A 19,410-nucleotide genomic window follows, 5' to 3' on the forward strand; every position below is an offset into this window, starting at 1 on the left:
GATGAGCTGTGCACCACGCTGGACACCAGCACCCGGCGCCTGAAGGTCCTCACAACCTCACACTGTCCTCATGAACCTTGGGATGTAAATGCACACTGGTTAAGCCGCTGTTCCTGGCATGCTACTGGTTTATAAAGACTTTATACCTGTTATAAAGACGGCACTGCTTCCTGTCTCAGAGAGTGGTGACGGAGAGGGAGGAGTTTGAGATGGAGAAGGCGGAGCTAGAGCTCTGGCTGGTTGATCTGGACGCCTGTCTGATGCAGGAAGAGCTGGGAAATGCCTGCAGCAAGATGGAGGTGCTGCAGGTGTGTGTGCGTTTGTGTGTGTGTGTGTGTGTGTGTGTATAATGTGTATCATGTGTATTATATTCATAATGTGTGTGTATTATGTGTGTGTGCAGTGTTGTTGGCCTCACTGTGTGTGTGTGTGTGTGTGTGTGTGTGTTGGCAGGGTCTGCAGGCGTCGCTGCACGTGCACACTCCTGGTGTGAGCACGCTCCTGGAGCGCGGTGCGGCTCTCATGCAGCGCTGTGACGCGAGCGACAAACAGGAAGTGGAGTCTGTGCTGCTGCAGCTGCTGCTGCGCTGCAACACACTGAGCCACAGCATGAGGGCGCTGCTCAGCAGGATGCGCAGCATGAGACTGGTGCACACACTTTATCAACATGGGAGATATTTGCCATAACAAATGAAAGACAAAAAATATAAAATGTGAAACAATTCCATTCAATATAAAGTGTTGCAGTGAATATGAATATATTTGCAAATGAGGGAGATGGAACCAAAGAAGTAAAAACGGAAATGTTTCCACCTGGCAGGTGTTTGAGGACGGAGGGCTCTTCTCTGCAGCTCCAGACTCTGGGTGTCCTTCTGAGTCACTTCTAGAAGACGATGCACTTCTCCTCCCTCCGTCCGTCCTGTCACTCGGTAACATCTCATCCCCTCATCCATCTGCCGTCATGGAAACGGTGATAAACCACTAACTACTCATAAAACTCTTCTTCCTGTTTCCTCCAGATCTCAACCAAGCAGAAGATCTGGAGCAGGAAGCCCCGCCCACCTCCCAGGAGCACCTGGGGCTGGAGTGGGACCCTTCGGTCGATATCGGTCGATCCGTTTCCCATGACGACGGAGGCTCCTCCCATTTGAGTACAGTCCTACACCTTATTATTATGTTAACAGTTTACTGCGCTACTGCACCCAGCGCTTTCCAGCCATATGGACACAACATACATCAGATCAAGATGGATGGATGGATGAATGTATGGATGAATGGATGGATGGATGAATGGATGGATGGATTGAAATACTGTGTAATGGTAAAGGTGTGTGTAGGTTATTACTTCAGGGACCAATCACAGCCCAGAGACGGCCTGAGGGGGTGGAGCTCCCTCGTGGACTCCCAGTGTGACATCATTGATGACATCGCCCGCCGGGAAGCAGAGTCGGTGAGTTCTAGAACCACCGACCAACCACTGCTCTCCCCTTTTCATCCAGAGCCATCTGGAGGCTTTTTCTGCTGCCTCCATGTTGTTGCCTATGGCCTTTCTCTGGTTGGCACCTGTTATGCCTAGTGTGCCGTAGGCTTTGCTCAGGGAGTGGCTCGTGAAACCCAGACTGCCCACCTCCACTGGCATGCACCTGGTCTTCCACCCGTTCCTCCAACAATCCTCCACCAGCTCCTGGTACTTCTCCCTCTTTCTTACTTGAGCCTCCTCCATCCTCTCCTCCCAGGGAACCGTCAGCTCCAGCAAGAAAAGTTGTTTTGTGGCCTCTGAGACCAAGATGATGTCAGGTCTCAATCTGGACTGGGTGATGTGTGGTGGAATTTTTAGCTGCCTCTCCAGGTCAACTGTCATCACCCAGTCTCAGGCCGTGGAGAGCAAACCAGCAGAGCAGTTCTTTGGTGTCTTTTCTGGCCTTTGTCCTTCCTTGACAAAGTGGATGGCCTTGGCTCTGGCTTGGGTGTATCGGCTGCCCTTGATCCCCTTGCTGATTTCTTCAGCGATGGATTTGAGGACCTGGTCGTGCCTCCCATCGATACCGACCCTCACCTAGCGCCTTGGAGCAGCTGCTCAGGATGTGTTCCAGTGTCCCAGTTTTGGAACACAGGGGAAATGCAGGTGTTTCTATTTTTCCCCATATGCACAGGTTGGATGGGCTTGGGAGGTCATAGTCCATCATAGTCCCCCTGGATCAAGATCTTGATCCTCTGGGGGTTCCACTGCCAGATATCCTTCCAGCTGACACTCCGCTCCATCGCCTGCTCCCACTTCGTCCAGGCGCCTTGCTGCAGCATGGCCACAGCTCTGCTGGTTCGCTCTTCCTCAACTGAAGCTTGCACCTCCTCCTGCACCAACCTCTGCCCCTCCCTTCCGCTGGCACAGTCATATCGGGTTGCTATAAGGCTCCCAAGCCCAGATCTGCCTTGCGCTACTGTTCCTAGGATGGCCTTGTGCTTCAGTCGTGTTTCTGCTTGCTGTATTGCATCGGCTGCCCTCCACTTCCTCCCCTGTCCTCACAACAATCCCTGCTCCAGACACTTTGGCATCTGTGGATCCAGAGTACTGCAGGTGTTCCCGTGCCCGTGCCACAATGAACTCCTCCCTGACTGAGCTGAAGGGGAGTCTGAGCTTATTGGTGTTCCCATACAGCCCAGTGTTGCTCAGGCTGCGTGGCAATCCCAGCCATCTTCATAGATAACTGCTCACCTTTTGCTCAAGGCCTTCCACCACAGTCATGGGGACCTCGTAGACGAGCAGAGGCCAGAGGATTCTTGGGAGTATTCCATGCTGGTAAACCCAGGCCTTGAATCTTCCAGGGAGTCCTGACTTGTCCACCGTTCTTAACCAGCCCTCCAGGTCAGCACTGGTTTCCTTGATGGAATCTCTGTCATTCAGGCTGCAGTTGAAGACCTTTCCAAGGCTCTTCACCGGCTTCTCAGTGACTGATGGAATCTGATGTACTCCCAGCCTGAAGCGGAATTTGTCTATGACCAACATTTTCTAAATCAAGTGTCAAGATGGCTGCCAATGACATCAGGACGTTCTCATTTTTTTTGACACGGACAGAGGCGATACATTTACAACGTTTTTAGCTTTCATATGAATATATGTATATGTACTGTGTATATGCAATATATTCATTAAAATATTGTCAATCTGTTTTGGGCCGCCACTTGCAGTACCCCCAACGTGTTTTGTTAAAAGTTCCATGAGAATTTTTTAAATCATTAATTTCTAAATAAAAGCAACGGGAAAGAGGAGAAAATAGTTTCTAGGATGGAGAGAGAGAATGAAGAGAAAGGTGAAGGGAGCGACTTGAGCTGAAGCCCCCCCTCTCTCTCTCTTTTTCTCTCTCTCTCTCTCTTTTTCTCTCTCTCTATCTCAATTCATCTTTATTTGATGACAGTTATTACAACAGTATTTCCAAAGCTAGAAGGCAGGTGGCACTCAAAAAAAACAACATTAGAGACAATAATAATAATAATAATAATAATAATAATAATAATAACTGGGATTTATACAGCCCCTTTGAGGAGCCCAAGGACACTTTTCAATGGAAAAACAAACAAGACAGGGTAGAAAATCGAGAAAAAAAAAAAAGATAAATAACAGGAAAAAAGAAAACAAAAAGGTTCTGGGGCAGTCGGCCTCGTTGCAGATGTAGGTTTTTAGCAGGCATTTGATGGTGGCCGGGATTGGAGCATTCCCAATGTCAGTTGGGAGAGAGTTCCAGAGGGTGGGGGCTGCCACACCGAAGGCTCTGTCCCCGAATGTTCGAAGCCTCATGCGGGGGTGGAGAGCAGACCCGTGTCCGAGGACCGCAGCTTCTGGGACGGGACGTAGGGGTGGAGGAGGTCAGATAGGTACTGCGGGGCGAGGGCGTGGAGGGATTTGTAAGTTAAAAGTAGGGTTTTATAGGTGATACGGGGTTTGACAGGGAGCCAGTGGAGATGGATGAGGGTGGGGGTGATGTGCTGCCAGGGTTTGGTGCAGCTGAGAACTCCAGCAGCAGAGTTTTGAACAAACTGGAGTCTGTCCAGGGCTTTGCTTGGAACCCCGGACAGGACTACATTGCAGTAGTCCAGACTGGAGGTGATGAGGGCGTGGATTAATGTTTCAGCCACGGACTCTGACAATGACGGGCGGAGTCTGGAGATGTTCTTGAGGTGAAAGAAGGAAGATTTGGTTATGGATTTGATGTGTGAGGGGAATGAAAGGGATGAATCGAAGATGACGCCGAGGTTGCTTACTTCAGAGGATGGGAAGATGGAGCAGCCATCAAGAGTCAAGATTTAAGATTCAAGATTCAAGAGGTTTATTCGTCACATACATATACATACTTTCATACATACTTTCATACATATATGCAGTGAAATGTAATGCAACGCAACCGGTGATAACACACAATATGTCCTAGGAAAATTTCTTCCTACTAGACCAACTAACTGATTCCTAAAACGTAATACAGTAAGTCGAATACTTATAGAATAGAATAAAAATATATAGAATAAAATAAAATGGAATAGATAAAGGGAATAAGCTTATGTATATAGAATAGGCAATTATGTTTATGCAGTTATGTGCATTAAAGTGGCATGTGAATGAAGTGAGGTAGTGTTTGTGGAATAATACAGCACAGTATACAACAGTACGGCGCAGCAATACGGTATCACCGAACAACCCAGAACAGTGATACAGTATGCGGTACAGTATACTACATGCAGTACAGTAAGGTAGTGGAGCCTATGTGTGTGGCTCAGTGAGGACCCCTGGTGAGGTCAGCATTGACAGTTCTTATGTCTTGATGAAGAAACTCCATCTCTCGCTCTGTTCTCGCTGTGTGGCTTGCTCCACCGCAGCAGCTGGAACAGTCTGTTGTTGGGGTGATGAGGATCCTTCATGATCCTGCAGCTCTGCTACTACACCTCCTGGTGTATAAGTCCTGCAGGGAGGGGAGGGTAGTTCCAGTGGTACGTTCAGCTGAACGCACCACCCTCTGCAGGGCCCGCCTGTCCTGAGCAGTACAGTTCCCAAACCAGGCAGTGATGGTGCCTGTCAGGATGCTCTCCACTGCTCCACAGTAGAAGGACTTGAGGATCCTCACCGAGACCCGGAATTTCCTCAGCTGCCTGAGGTGGTAAAGACGCTGCCTCGCCTTTCTCACCTGTGTCTGTTTGTAAAGTCCATGTTAAGTCCTCTGTGATGTGGACTCCCTGGTACTTGAAGCTGCTCACCCTGTCGACAGAAGTCCTATTAATGTTAGGCCCACGGCCTCCCAGCACCACTAGAGGCTGCTCTTGCCTCATCTGCAGCTCCCCCCTTGAGCCAATTGCACACACGTGGGATCAATTACCTGCATCACTCCACACAGTATTTAGTCTCCAGCTTCCCACTAATTTTTTGCCAGACCGTCAACTAGCTTACCCGAGTTGTACAGCTACTGGCTCCATTCCTAGTTCCAAGTTCCTAGCTCCTAGTGCTTGTTTCAAGTCTCTAGTCTATGTCTCTTTGTTTCGTCTTCCCCTTACCTGCTTGTCTCCGCTCGTCGACCAAGGCTGTCCATCCTTCTCCATCCAGCCCAGTTTACCAGCTTGTCTCTGCTCGTCGACCAAGGCTGTCCGTCCTTCTCCATCCAGCCCGGTTCCCCGTCTCTCCACTTGGATCCTGAACCCCTCCTCCCGGTCATCATCATCCCTGCCCAGCCCTGCTCCATCCCAACCTGACCGGGTACCCCCGGCCAGCTCCACCGTGTGGGTGAATAAACATCCTTTGTCTGCCTCCTGTCTCCCGTGTCGTGCGTTTCGGGTCTCTCCTAGCCCTGGTCGTGTCAATTAATCACCAAGGGCGCCTGCGTCCTCGGTTGTAATCCACGCCTAAAGTCCACAATCAGCTCCTTAATTTTGCTGACGTTCAGGTGGAGGCTGTTGTCCTGGAACCAGAGTGACAGGTCAGCCACCTCTTCACGGTTGGCCTTTTCATCGCCGTCGTTGATCAGGCCCACGACAATGGTGTCGTCAGCAAACTTGATGATGGCGTTGGAGCTGGACCTGGCCACACAGTCATGTGTGTACAGGGAGTACAGTAGGGGGCTGAAGTCGCAACCCTGGGGGGATCCTGTATTCAGTGTGAGGGAGATGGACATGTGCTTCCCCACCCTAACCACCTGGGGCCGGGCTGTGAAGAAGTCCAGGATCCAAGCACACAGCGGAGCATTCAGTCTGAGCTCCTTCAGCTTGACAGCCAGTCTGGTGGGAACTATGGTGTCGAAAGCTGAACTATAATCGATGAACAGCATTCTCACATAGGCCCCCTTCCGGCCATCCAGGTGCGTGAGCGTGGTGTGCAGTACCTGGGAGACCGCGTCATCCGTGGATCTGTTCTGCCGGTACACAAACTGCAACGGGTCCAAGGTGCGGGGGAGGGAGGCGCAGATATAATCCCTAATCAGCCTCTCGAAACACTTCATGACCACCGAGGTGAGGGCCAGCGGACGGTAGTCATTCAGGCAGGCAGGAGAGGCGATCTTCGGGACAGGAACGATGGTGGACCTCTTGAAGCAGGACGGGACCACTGATTCAGCCAGGGAGATGTTGAATATTGTAGTGAACACTGGAGCTAGCTCGTTAGCACAGGTCCAGGCCCAGATATTCCGTCTGGGCCCGCAGCTTTCCTGTTGTTCACCCCATCAGAGCGTTCCTGACCTCGTGCACGGACACTGAGAGTGCGCGCTCATCCCCAGCGGCGTAACTCCAATTAGCCGGCGAGCTAGCGGTGCTGTTGCCAGACAAAAGGAGTTCAGTTCGTTGGCATCCACACTTGTGGCTGGGGAGGAGCTGCTCTTGTAGTTTGTTATCGTCTGTAGCCCCTCCCACAAGCGTCTTGTGTCCCCCTGCTCCATCTGTAGCTCCACAGTCTCCATGTACGCCCGTTTAGCGTCCTTCACCGCACTCCACAGCTTGTACGATGCCGCTTTGTAATTGTCCATATTTCCGGATACAAGACCGTCGTTGTAAGCGGCCGTGCGAACATTCAGAGCGCCAAGGATGGATTTATCAACCCACGGTTTCTGGTTTGGAAATATCCGAACTTTCACCGTGGGAACAATGCTATCTGCTCCCGTAGTCACAAAGGTCTCTCGCTGACGTCACTTGAACTTGATTGTAACATGTCCTAGTCTACATCAGCGAGTGCGTCCTGAAGCGCAGCCTCTGATTGGTCCATCCACCGCTTCACTTCCCTCGTCACCACCAGTTCTCGTGCGATCAGAGGCCTGTAAACGGGAACCAGCGAGATCGTGGGGTGGTCAGATTTCCCGAAAGCAGGGAGCAAGACGGTCTTGTATCCGTTCTTGTACGGTGTGTAGCAGTGGTCCAGAGTTCTGTCCCCCCTGGTGGCACACGTGATGTGTTGGTGGAAATTAGGCGGAACTATTTTTAAGGTTCACCCTGTTAAAGTCCCCAGTCACCACCACAGCCGCGTTGGGATGTTTGTTTTGAAAACCGCACAACACATCATACAGGTCCGACAGTGTCGGTATCCGCATGCGGTGGGATATAAACAGCTGTAATGATGACCGTGCTGAATTCCCGCTCGTGGAACAGCGGCTCCATTTTTGTTGTTGTTGTTGAGCGTCTTCCCGCGTAGAATTTCAGCTGGCCACTCTGCTTCCACGGATTAAAAACGTTCCCCAAAGTTGTTCGTTTAGGGAAGTTTTTATATCCATGAGTGCATCGCAGTCGTAAGAGGTAAATGCCGATGCTTTTTTGGCGGACATTATGATAAAAGTCGAGCGGCGCGCCGGCGCAGGCGACCGCAAGGGGCAGCGCCACTATCGCCAATCAACAACCAAGATGAGATCTCCAACCTTCCTGAGCAGTGCCTTGAGAGCCACAACCATGAGTTCAGTTTTGTGATTGTTGAGATTAAGCAGGTTTTAAGACATCCTGACTTTGATGTCGGGGAGGCAGTTAAGAAGAGACTGAGGGAGGATGCGGGAGGATGGTTTTGTGCTGAGGTATAGCTGGGTGTCATCTGCGTAGGTATGGAAGCACAGACCGTGGTGGTGTATGATCTGACCAAGGGGGAGCATGGAAATGGTGAAGAGGAGGGGCCCAAGCCTGAGCCTTTAGGCACAACTTGGTCAACTGGGCCAGGGGAGGAGCAGGAGTCTCCGATACAGAAAAATTGCTTCCTGTTGATGAAGTAGGATTGGAACCAGGAGAGTGCAGTACTGGAGAGGCCAAGGTAGCCAGATAGACAGTTGAGCAGTACAGTGTGGGAGACTGTCAAAGACAGCTGAGAGGTCAAGTAGGAAGAGGCTACTGATGTAGCCTGCATCAGCAGCAATGAGGAGGTCGTTGGTGATTTTAATGAGGGTGGTCTTTGTTCTGTGGTGGGTTCTGAATCTGGTTTGAAAGGATTTGTGAAGCTCATGATTGGACATGTGCTGTTGGAGTTGGGCGGCAACTGCTCGATCTAGGATTTTGCTTCAGAACGGAAGGTTGGAGATTGGCGGTAGTGGTTGGGGTTGTCCGGGTCGAGACCAGGCTTCTTTATGATTGGTCTGATTGAGGCCATCTTGAAGCTGGTGGGATCTGTGCCGGATTTCAAGAAGGCGTTGATGATGGCCACCATGACAGGGGAGAGGGAGGGATGGCAAGCCTTGACCAGGGCTGTGGGCATGGGGTCCAGAGAGCAGGTGGAGGCCTTGGCCTTGATGACCAGCATAATAATTTGTGGCACGATCTCCAACAGCTGGCCAGATCTCTTGTAGAGCCTGGCCAGATCTCTTGTAGAGCCTCGCCAGCTGTTGGCCTCTGGCCTTCATGGTGCAGAGTTCAGTGGTGTACCAGGGAGCAGGGCGAGTGAAGGAGACAGTCCGGGTTTTGAGGGGGCAAGAGAACTGAGGCTGAGGGAGAGGCTAGAGTTGTAGTGGGCAACCAGGCCATCCACCGTGGTGTCAGGGGGATCTAGGGCCAGGTGGGTGCAAGGGTGTTGATCAGGGCTGGTGTTCTCAATGACTTGAGGTTCCTGAACATGATGGTAAGTTTAGCTGATTGCTTGGGCAGGGCGACAGGAACAGTGAACAGGACAGCATGGTGGTCAGAAACAGCCAGGTCGAGGCACTGACGATGGGAGGGAGAAGTGCCAGTAGTGCACACCAGATCAAGTGTGTGGCCTTTGGCGTGGGTGGGACCTTGAACGTGCTGTGTGAGGTTAAACAGTCCAACAGTGACAGGAAATCCATGGCAAATGTGCAGCTGGTGGAGTCCACGTGAATGTTGAAGTAACTGAGCAGAAGGGTGGATTGGGACATGGAACAGACAGAGGTAAGCATTTCAGACAGCTCAGACAAAAAGGTGGTGGAGGCATTAGGGGGTTGATAGATGAGGACAACCTCGAGGGAGGGAGGGAGAAGGCAACACATTCAAAAGAGGTGGTTTTTGGCACAGAGAGTTCTTTGACCAGGATGTCTGCTCGGTGTATTACAGCCAGCCCACCACCACGACCTATGGAGCGGGGCTTCTGAATGTACACATATCCAGGGGTGGTGGCTTGGTTGAGTATAATAAAGCCCTGTTGAACTTGCCAAGTTTCTGTGAAACAGAGAAAGTCAATTTTCCATTCCATGATAATGTCATAAATGAGCAGTGATTTATTGCTGAGAGATTGCATTCGTGCATTCTGTAGCATGAAAGTTACAGTTTTAACTATGGAAGGTGATGCAGGCGAGTTGGGAGGAATGAGCGTGTCAACACAAACCAGCGGCTACAGAATAGAATGCACACGTGATTTGCTGTGATGACGTTGCCTCCGCTGATTCAACATTATGAAAGGAATAGTGCGAGTAAAAAGACTTGCAGCGAGCAGCCCAGTGGACATAGCGAAGGCGGCGCAGGCGTCCAATGGATTTGATATCGGCGAGGCAGTTTGAAGTGGAGAGACAGGAGAGATTCGTGAGTTCCAATGCGGCTGCATTGCAGCTGAGAATGTGCTCCAGGGTCCCTCTCATCAGTGAGGGTATGCTGGTGACTCGACTTTTCCCCCCAGATGTGAAGGCTGGACGGGCTCGGTAGAATGTCATACACAGCCTGGATCAAGAAATTGATGCGGTGGGGATCCGCTCCCATCTTGCTCCACCCCTTTCTCCCATCCAGGTTCCCTGCTGCGGCATTCCAACCACCCGAGTGGCAGGGTTTTTCTGATTTAACCTTTTGAACTTTGTCTTCTAATTGTTTTATTGACATTTGGTAATCAAGTGTCTTCTGATTGTTCTTGATAGTTGTTTAAAGTATTCTTCATTTCTCTTGTATTTGTTTCTGATTGGGGGACAGACTGTTTGGTGAAGTTTCTTCATACAGCTTTTAAAAATGTTTTTTTACAAACAAAACCATATTGTAGTAAAATGTTTATTTTCTTTGTTGTTTAGGTTGTTCCATCTTTCCCAGAATTGGTTTTGGTCGTTGGACTCTTCCATTTCATTTAATTTTTGATTGTAATGTTTTCTATTTTTTCTGTTTGTATTCTCTGAGGGTTTCAGCAGAATTCTGATGTAGTTCTATGTTTTGTGGTTGATTGTGTTTTTGGTTGGACAGATTTCTTTTTTTTTTCTGACATGTTTACACTCTTCATCAAACCACTCTTACGTTTTGGGCTTCGGTTTTATGGTGGAATTATTTTTCGTAAGACCTGCTTTATTGGCTGATTCATGAAAAAATAGTATTAAGTTGTGGTATGGTCTTATTTATTATTTATTTATTCCAGATTGATTTGTTTGGAATGTGGCTGAGAGGAAGTTTTTCATCATGTTGGTCAGTTGAGGAGAAGCGATGATACTTTTAAAGGTGGTGTCACTGTCAGGAGCCCACCTGTATGATGGTGTATTTTTAACCAATGGTTTTCAGATAGACATTTATCTGACAGTGTTCTGTTAGTGGTGTCTGTGGTCTGACAGTGAACGTGCTGATGGAGGAGGGCGGGGTCCATGTCAGTGATGCATAGTCAACTACACTAGTCCCAAGAGCTGAACAGTACGTGAACCTCCCTAGAGAGTCCCCTCTGCTCCTACATTAACATGTACAGACCTCAGGAGCCAGAGATGCACTGACTCTCTGTTTAGTTGGGTTGTTTCTCTGGGGAGGGGTGGGGTTGAGGTACAGTGAAGGGGTGGGGTTGAGGTACAGTGGAGGGGTGAGGTTGAGGTACAGTGGAGGGGTGAGGTTGAGGTACAGTGAAGGGGTGCGGTTGAGGTACAGTGGAGGGGTGAGGTTGAGGTACAGTGAAGGGGTGCGGTTGAGGTACAGTGAAGGGGTGCGGTTGAGGTACAGTGAAGGTGTCTGAAGATGTGACTGTTGTCAGTAACATCCACCATATCAGGCTCACATCCTGTTGTGGTATTCAGGTCTCCATCAGCAGAACACCACCCTGGGCCTGGTGGTGTATCTCTACTTGGAGACTCCTGGGGTCTGTTTGCTGCACATATGTGTAAATCATGATCACATTTAATGTTGTGTTTCTGCTTTTTTGATTCGTTTTAATTGTCTTGACAGATCCTCTTTGTACCATAACCCCACCTTAGTCTCTCTATGGGTGGTGTTTTTCTCCTCTCTCTCTCTCTCCCCTGTAGCTGGGATGAACTCAGCTCCAGGAGGAGAACATGGTTTTCATCCTCCGTTCAAACTCTTTTCTTTCTTCTTCCTCATGATGCTGAGGCTCCTCAGCTTCCTCCTGTTTGTCAGCTCGTTTGCTTCCTGTTTGCTTCAACCTCACAAGCAGGGGCTTACTTAACCATTGGGTAAGGTATGTACCTGCCCAGGGCCTCCAGCAGCCAGGGGCCCCATAAAAGGGCCCATATCACATAGGCAGTTCATTTTAAACTGTGTTCACGTATTTTCCAAGTGTGACTGAAACGCACCAGTTTTACTTTGGTTTTCGGCTTTCGCCGTCTTTCAGTTTTGTCAGATATTCAACAGATATTCAATAGATATTCAGCAGATATTCAGTTTGTTCTTCTTTCAAGTCGTCTGTTTTTTGGAGGGAGGGATGACCTCATCCTCGGCTCTCTCCTTCCTCCAGCCGCTTCCTGGTTGGCGAGGCCCAGCCCACCCAACAGGCTCCTCCCTAGTCCCCGCCCAGACTCCGCCCTCCAGGGTCCCGTGGGCCACCTCCACCCCTGACGGAGTGAACTGGGATGCGGGCCGCGTGAGGGCATGGCTGGGGGTGCAGAGCGCTACCCTGGCGGAGAGAGCGAGCTGTTCCAGGGGCGTGCAGACAGACAGACGGGAGCAGGTACCACCTCCATCTGTGTACTGGATAGTAAACTGTATACAGAGTACTACACTGAATGCTGGACAGTACACTGTGTACTGGATAGAACACTGTGCATGGGACGGTACAATCTGTACTACCCAGTACACAGTGACACTGTGTACTATCCAGTACAGAGCGTACTACCCAATACACATTGGCAGGAAGTAACACTGCTGCAGGAAGTGATGCGGTTTAAGTATCAGGTATCAGAAGAACGTTGTGAGTTCTGACGTTATTCAGGTAATTTGTATTTTTCACATTGATTCATGTTTGTTATGATAAGAATACACTGTACTGTGATAAATACTTATTGTAGATATTGTAATGTTCCCACCGAGCCCAGTACTCTTACAGCACCAGGATGTTGTAATGCTCATAAACATGAGGGAGCTTGACCCAAATTTCCCACAATGCATTGGGACTTTAACGCCGCAAAAGAGGAAACAAACCTCTTTTCACTGAAACTGAACAGGAAGATTCACCAAGGAAACGACCCGAGGTCCAAGGAAACGACCCGAGGTCCAAGGAAACGACCTCAGCAGAGACAAAAACAGAACAATGCACTAAAGATGATGATCTGAGCAATGTTATATGTTATATGTTAAATGTTATATGTTAAATGTTATACACTACTCACAAAAAGGGATATTTGGCTTTCGGGTGAAATTTATAGAAAATGTAAAAAGTTCACGCGACAGTGATATTATATCATGAAAGGAGGGCATTTAAGTAGAAGCATGCAATGGTGATTTCCTCATCTCAAACAATTTATTGAAACAAAAGCCAACAACAGTGGTGGGTTTACCACAACAACAAATGTCAATGTCTCAATAACTTGTCATGTGGCCTTGAGCATCAATTACAGGTTGACAAGGACGTCTCATGCTGTTCACAAGTCAACTTATTGTCTGCTGAGGCCTGGCCCCCCACTCTTCTTGAAGGGGGCCCTCAGGTCATTGAGGTTGTGGGGTACAGAGTTATGAGCCTCTACACGGCGGCTCAGCTGATCCCATAGGTTTTCTATTGGATTCAGGTCTGGAGAAAGTGCAGGCAACACCATTTGAGGTACCCCAGTCTCCAGCAGCCGTTCCCTAATGATGCCTCCTCCATGAGCTGGAGCCTTGTCGTCCATGAAGCTGAAATGAGGCCTGTGTTGTTCATGCAGGGGCACAATGACTGGATGAATGATGTCATTCAGGTAGTATGGGCTTGTCACTGTACCATTCACAAAGTGTAGGACAGTTCTGTATTGACTAGACACACCTGCCCACACTGTAACACCACCACCACCAAAGGCTCGTCTGGTGACAGTGGCTGATGCGTGGCGCTCTCCTTGACGTCTCTATCATTTCTGCTCAACGTGAATCGACTTTCACCAGAGAACAGCACTGAGGCCACTGGTCCCTCGTCCAGCGTCAATGCTCCCTGGCCCATGCAAGACGATGATGGCTGTGCCTGGTGGTGTGGTCAGGTAACCTTGCAGGTGGTCTAGCACGCAGACCACGCTGATGTCAACGGTTTTGAATGGTCTGACGTGACACTTGGTGCCTCTCACCTCCCTTAAATGTGCCTGGAGTTGAGTGGCATCATCATGCGGTTGCGCAGGGCACTGTTCACAATGAAGCGCTCATCAGTGTGGGATGTGGCCAAAGGACGTCCACTTCTATGCCTTTCTGTGACTCTTCCAGTCTCTGTATCTCTGTTGCAACCTGCTGATGACACTCTGTGACACTCTAAGCTCAGTGGCCATTTTCTCTGACAACATCCTGTTTGAAGCCTCGCCAGGCGAGGTGCTGTTGATCAGTTGTTAGGTGTGGTCTTGGTCTCATGATGTCAACATGTGAACAGCTTGATGAAGAGGACTGTTTAGATACCAATTCTAATTGAACCAGGAAATGTATTGGTCGATTTATGGATCAAACACCTGAATTTTGCCGTTCAGCTCCTTGTTAGAGAACAGCAAGTTGTGCAAAAAGTACTGAAACACTGAACAGTTGGACATGTGCATTCACAAGTTTAGAGAAGCTCAAATTAAGTTCACCTGTAAAGGTTATAGTGCATTTTAGCTTCATCCTGAAATTTCACGCAAAAACCCAATATCCCTAACTTTTTGTGAGTAGTGTATGTTATATGTTAAATGTCATAAGTTAAATGTTATATGTTAAGTGTTATGTGTTAAGTGTTATGTGTTAAGTGTTAAGTGTTAAGTGTTAAATGTTAAGTGTTAAATGTTAAGTGTTAAATGTTAAGTGTTAAATGTTATATGTTAAATGTTATATGTTAAGTGTTATATGTTAAGTGTTATATGTTAAGTGTTATATGTTAAGTGTTATGTGTTAAGTGTTAAATGTTAAGTGTTAAGTGTTAAGTGTTAAATGTTATATGTTAAATGTTATATGTTAAGTGTTATATGTTAAGTGTTATATGTTAAGTGTTAAATGTTAAGTGTTAAATGTTATATGTTAAATGTTATATGTTAAGTGTTATATGTTAAGTGTTATATGTTAAGTGTTATATGTTAAGTGTTATGTGTTAAGTGTTAAATGTTAAGTGTTAAGTGTTAAGTGTTAAATGTTAAGTGTTATATGTTAAGTGTTATATGTTAAGTGTTATATGTTAAATGTTATATGTTAAGTGTTTAATGTTATATGTTAAGTGTTATATGCGTCCACACACAACAGGTCCTTTATGGTTCTCCCCACTGATTCTGTGAAAAGCAACAGCTCAGCCTCAAAAAAGGATGGAAGTTCAACTGTTTTTAAGAGTCGTTCAGTGAGGGAGGACTTCCTGAAAGTGGAGGACTTCCTGAAGGTGGAGGACAAGAAAAGAGGGGGGACTTCCTGAAGGTGGAGGACAAGAAGAGAGGGAGGACTTCCTGAAGGTGGAGGACTTCCTGAAGGTGGAGGACAAGAAGAGAGGGAGGACTTCCTGAAGGTGGAGGACTTCCTGAAGGTGGAGGACAAGAAGAGAGGGAGGACTTCCTGAAGGTGGAGGACAAGAAGAGAGGGAGGACTTCCTGAAGGTGGAGGACTTCCTGAAGGTGGAGGACAAGAAGCGAGGAAGGACTTCCTGAAGGTGGAGGACAAGAAGAGAGGGAGGACTTCCTGAAGGTGGAGGACGAGAGGGAGGACCGACACGTCCTGCTCCTCATCCAGTTATTATATAAGTTATGAAAATATCAAAGTTATGACATTTATTTAGTTAAAGTTATAAATTAAATTTAAATATTTAATCTAAAGTTTCTGTTTCAGCCCAAAGAGAAACTGGCTAACCCTGAAAGGCAGCGGTGAGAACACACACACACAAACACACACACACACACACACACACACACACACACACACTCACACACACACACACACACACACACACACACACACACACACACACACACACACACACACACACACACACTCACACACTAATTCAAATGTCAGTAAAATAAATATTTCACACTTTGGGTTGAACCTCTGTGCAAGGCAATGAGGTGGAGGTTCCATTCCCTGTGTGGGGACGGCTGACTACAAACTGAGCTTTTTTCCACCTTAACTCCATAACACCACCTTTGGTCCACCCAGCTGACTCCATAACTCCACCCTAACTCTGTTCTAACTCCACCCATCTACTTTGTCGAGCCAAGCACGAGCGCCATCAAATATCTTGTAAGTGAATCTAAAACCTTTGTCTTCCTCATCCTCCTCTGCAGCACCTTCACCACCTCCGCCACCTCCACCTGCCTCCACCCCCGTGTCTCCCCCGCCCTCCCCATCCTCCTCCTGGCCTCGGCTCTAACTCTAGTGGCCTGTCTGCTCTGCGGCCTCCTGGAGCCGCCGTGCGGCTGCCTTTCGCTGCGCTACGTCAACGGACCTCCACCCACATGAAGCGCCGCCTCCACGTCCGTTGCTAGGAGACCAGCTTTACTTTTCTTTTCTTTCTTTTTATTTTTGCTGATTTTTGTCCGGTTGTGTTGAAGTTGCATCAAGTCAACGTTTGCAGAGAAACAAGCTTCTGACGACAGAAAGATTCAGTTTCAACTGAGGAACCCAGGGGGTTCCAGGGTGTTCCAGGGTTTTCCAGGATCCCAGGGGTCCAGGACCTCCAGCATGCAGACGGTGGTGTTGGGAGGATTATTTCAGTGTGACACCATCTGTTTCCTGTTTCCTGGTTAATGTGACCCCCACCCCCACCCTAACCCCAACCGCTCGCAGGAACCACTAATCCCAGTCAGAGCGTCTGGTCCAGGTCCATCACTGGAGGACACTGCGGGGGGTCCAGGGTGTTCCAGGGTGTTCCAGGATATTCTAAGGTGTTCCAGGGTGTTCCAGGGGGGTTCCAGGGTGTTCCTGGGTATTCTAAGGTGTTCCAGGGGGTTCCAGGGTGTTCCAGGGTGTTCCTGGATATTCTAAGGTGTTCCAGGGGGCCAAGGTGTTCCAGGGGGTTCTGGGGTGTTCCGGGGTGTTCCAGGGTATTCCGGGGTGTTCCAGGGTGTTCCAGGGTGTTCCAGGGGGTTCCAGGGTGTTCCTGGGTATTCTCGGTTGTTCCAGAGTGTTCCAGGGGGTTCCAGGGTGTTCCGGGGGGTTCCACGGTGTTCCGGGGGGTTCCAAGTTGTTCCGGGGGGTTCCAGGGTGTTCCACGGGGTTCCAGGGTGTTCCAGGGGGTTCCAGGGTGTTCCTGGATATTCCAGGGTGTTCCAGGGTGTTCCTGGATATTCCAGGGTGTTCCAGGGTGTTCCTGGATATTCCAGGGTGTTCCAGGTGTTGAGGCGTTGTGATGTTCTGTGATGAGAGAAGGTATTTACTGTAGAGATGAAGTCACTCTTTATTGAAATGTATTTAATGACAAATTCATTACATTTTTTAAATTCTGGACTGGATATAATGTGAATATTGATCAGTAAGTACCTCGTCAGCGCTGGTATTGATTATATTCAATACATTTACATTTAGTCATTGATCAGACGCTTTTATCCAAAGCCACTTACAATTGTTCAAACAGCGACGGACGCAGCCATCAGGAGCAATGAGGGGTTAAGTGTCTTGCTCAAGGACACTACAGCATGCTAGCAGGAGGAGCCTGGGATCCAACCAGCAACCTTTACATGACTAGATGACCAGCTCTACCTCCTGAGATACCATCCTCAATAGTTGCATCATGTGTATTTTGACTGAAAATAAGAACAAATTAAAGCTTTATAAAGCAGAGAACGATGGCGTCAGTTAAAGGCACATTCCACCTTAAATCCTCAACGTTCTAATCCACGCAATCCACGTACCCTGCACGTAGTACCCTGCACGTAGTACCCTGCCCGTAGTATCCTGCACGTAGTACCCTGCACGTAGTACTGTGCATGTACCATGCACATAGCATGTAGTACCGTGCATGTAGTACGTAGTATCGTGCACTTAGTAAGCTGCACGTAGTAGTGTACAGGTAGTACCGTGCACGTAGTACGCCACATGTAGCAGTGTACACGTTGTACCGTGCACCTAGTACGTAGTACTGTGCACGTAGTACGTCGCACATAGTAGTGTACACGTAGTACTGTACATGTAGTGCCGGGCACGTAGTACGCCGCACATAGTAGCCTACACATAGTACTGTACACATAGTAGCGTACACATTGTACTGTGCACATAGCACTGTACACGTAGTACCCTGCATGTAGTACTGTGCATGTAGTACTGTACACATAGTACCATGCACATAGCACGTCAGACAGTAATTCCACGTAGTACTGCATGTATGAGCTGGCTAAATCTTTGACCTCCAAGGCACTTACATCAATTCAGTAATTTGTGACTTTTTGTATTTTAGTTTGATACGTTGTAACTACACTGTAACTACTCTAACTACTCTGTAACTACTCTAACGACACTGACTACTCTTTAACTACTCTAACTACTCTGTAACTACTCTAACTACACTGTAACTACATTAACTACTCTGTAACTACTCTAACTACACTAACTACTCAGTAACTACTCAAACTACACTGTAACTACTCTAACTACTCTGTAACTACTCTAACGACACTGACTACTCTTTAACTACTCTAACTACTCTGTAACTACTCTAACTACACTGTAACTACACTAACTACTCTGTAACTACTCTAACTACACTAACTACTCAGTAACTACTCAAACTACACTGTAACTACTCAACTACTCTGTAACTACTCCAACTACTCTAACTACTCTAACTACTCTAACTACTCCAACTACTCTGTAACTACTCTAACTACACTAACTACCCTGTAACTACTCTAACTACTATGTAACTACTCTAACTACACTGTAACTTCTCTGTAACTACACTGTAACTACACTTACTACTCTGTAACTACTCTACCTACACTGTAACTTCTCTGTAACTACACTAACTACTCCGTAACTACTCTGTAACTACACTTACTACTCTGTAACTACTCAGTAACTACACTGTAACTACACAAACTACTCTGTAACTAGTCTAACTATAACTACTCTAACTACACTAACTACACAGTAACTACACTAACTACTCTGTAACTACTCTGTTACTACTCTAACCAATCTAACTACTCTGTAACTACACTGTAACTACACTAACTACTCTGTAACCACTCTAACTACTCTGTAACTACTCTAACTACACTAACTACTCTGTAACTACACTAACTACACGGTTACTACACTAACTACTCTGTAACTACTTTGTTACTACTCTAACCAATCTAACTACTCTGTAACTACACTGTAACTACACTAACTACTCTGTAACCACTCTAACTACACTGCAACTACACTAACTACTCTGTAACTACACTGTAACTACACTAACTACTCTGTAACTACACTGTGGCTACTCAAACGACTTTGTATTTTTGTTAATTTAGGGATGGCACCAACGTGGGGTCAGCTGAATTGATTCATTTGTATATTTGTAAACTTGACATTGAACCTGATTCTACTTCGTCCTAAATCCTTTCAATCAAATGAAATCAAAACAAACACTTTTGTGTTGCTGTGGTTTCCTCTTCCTGCTTCATCCCTTTATAGCTCACGACGTCCTGACGTGTCAACAGTGCAGTGATGTCAGCACTGTTGTACCAG

This window comes from Zeus faber (assembly GCF_960531495.2).
Source record: "Zeus faber genome assembly, chromosome: 9".
NCBI lineage: Eukaryota > Metazoa > Chordata > Actinopteri > Zeiformes > Zeidae > Zeus > Zeus faber.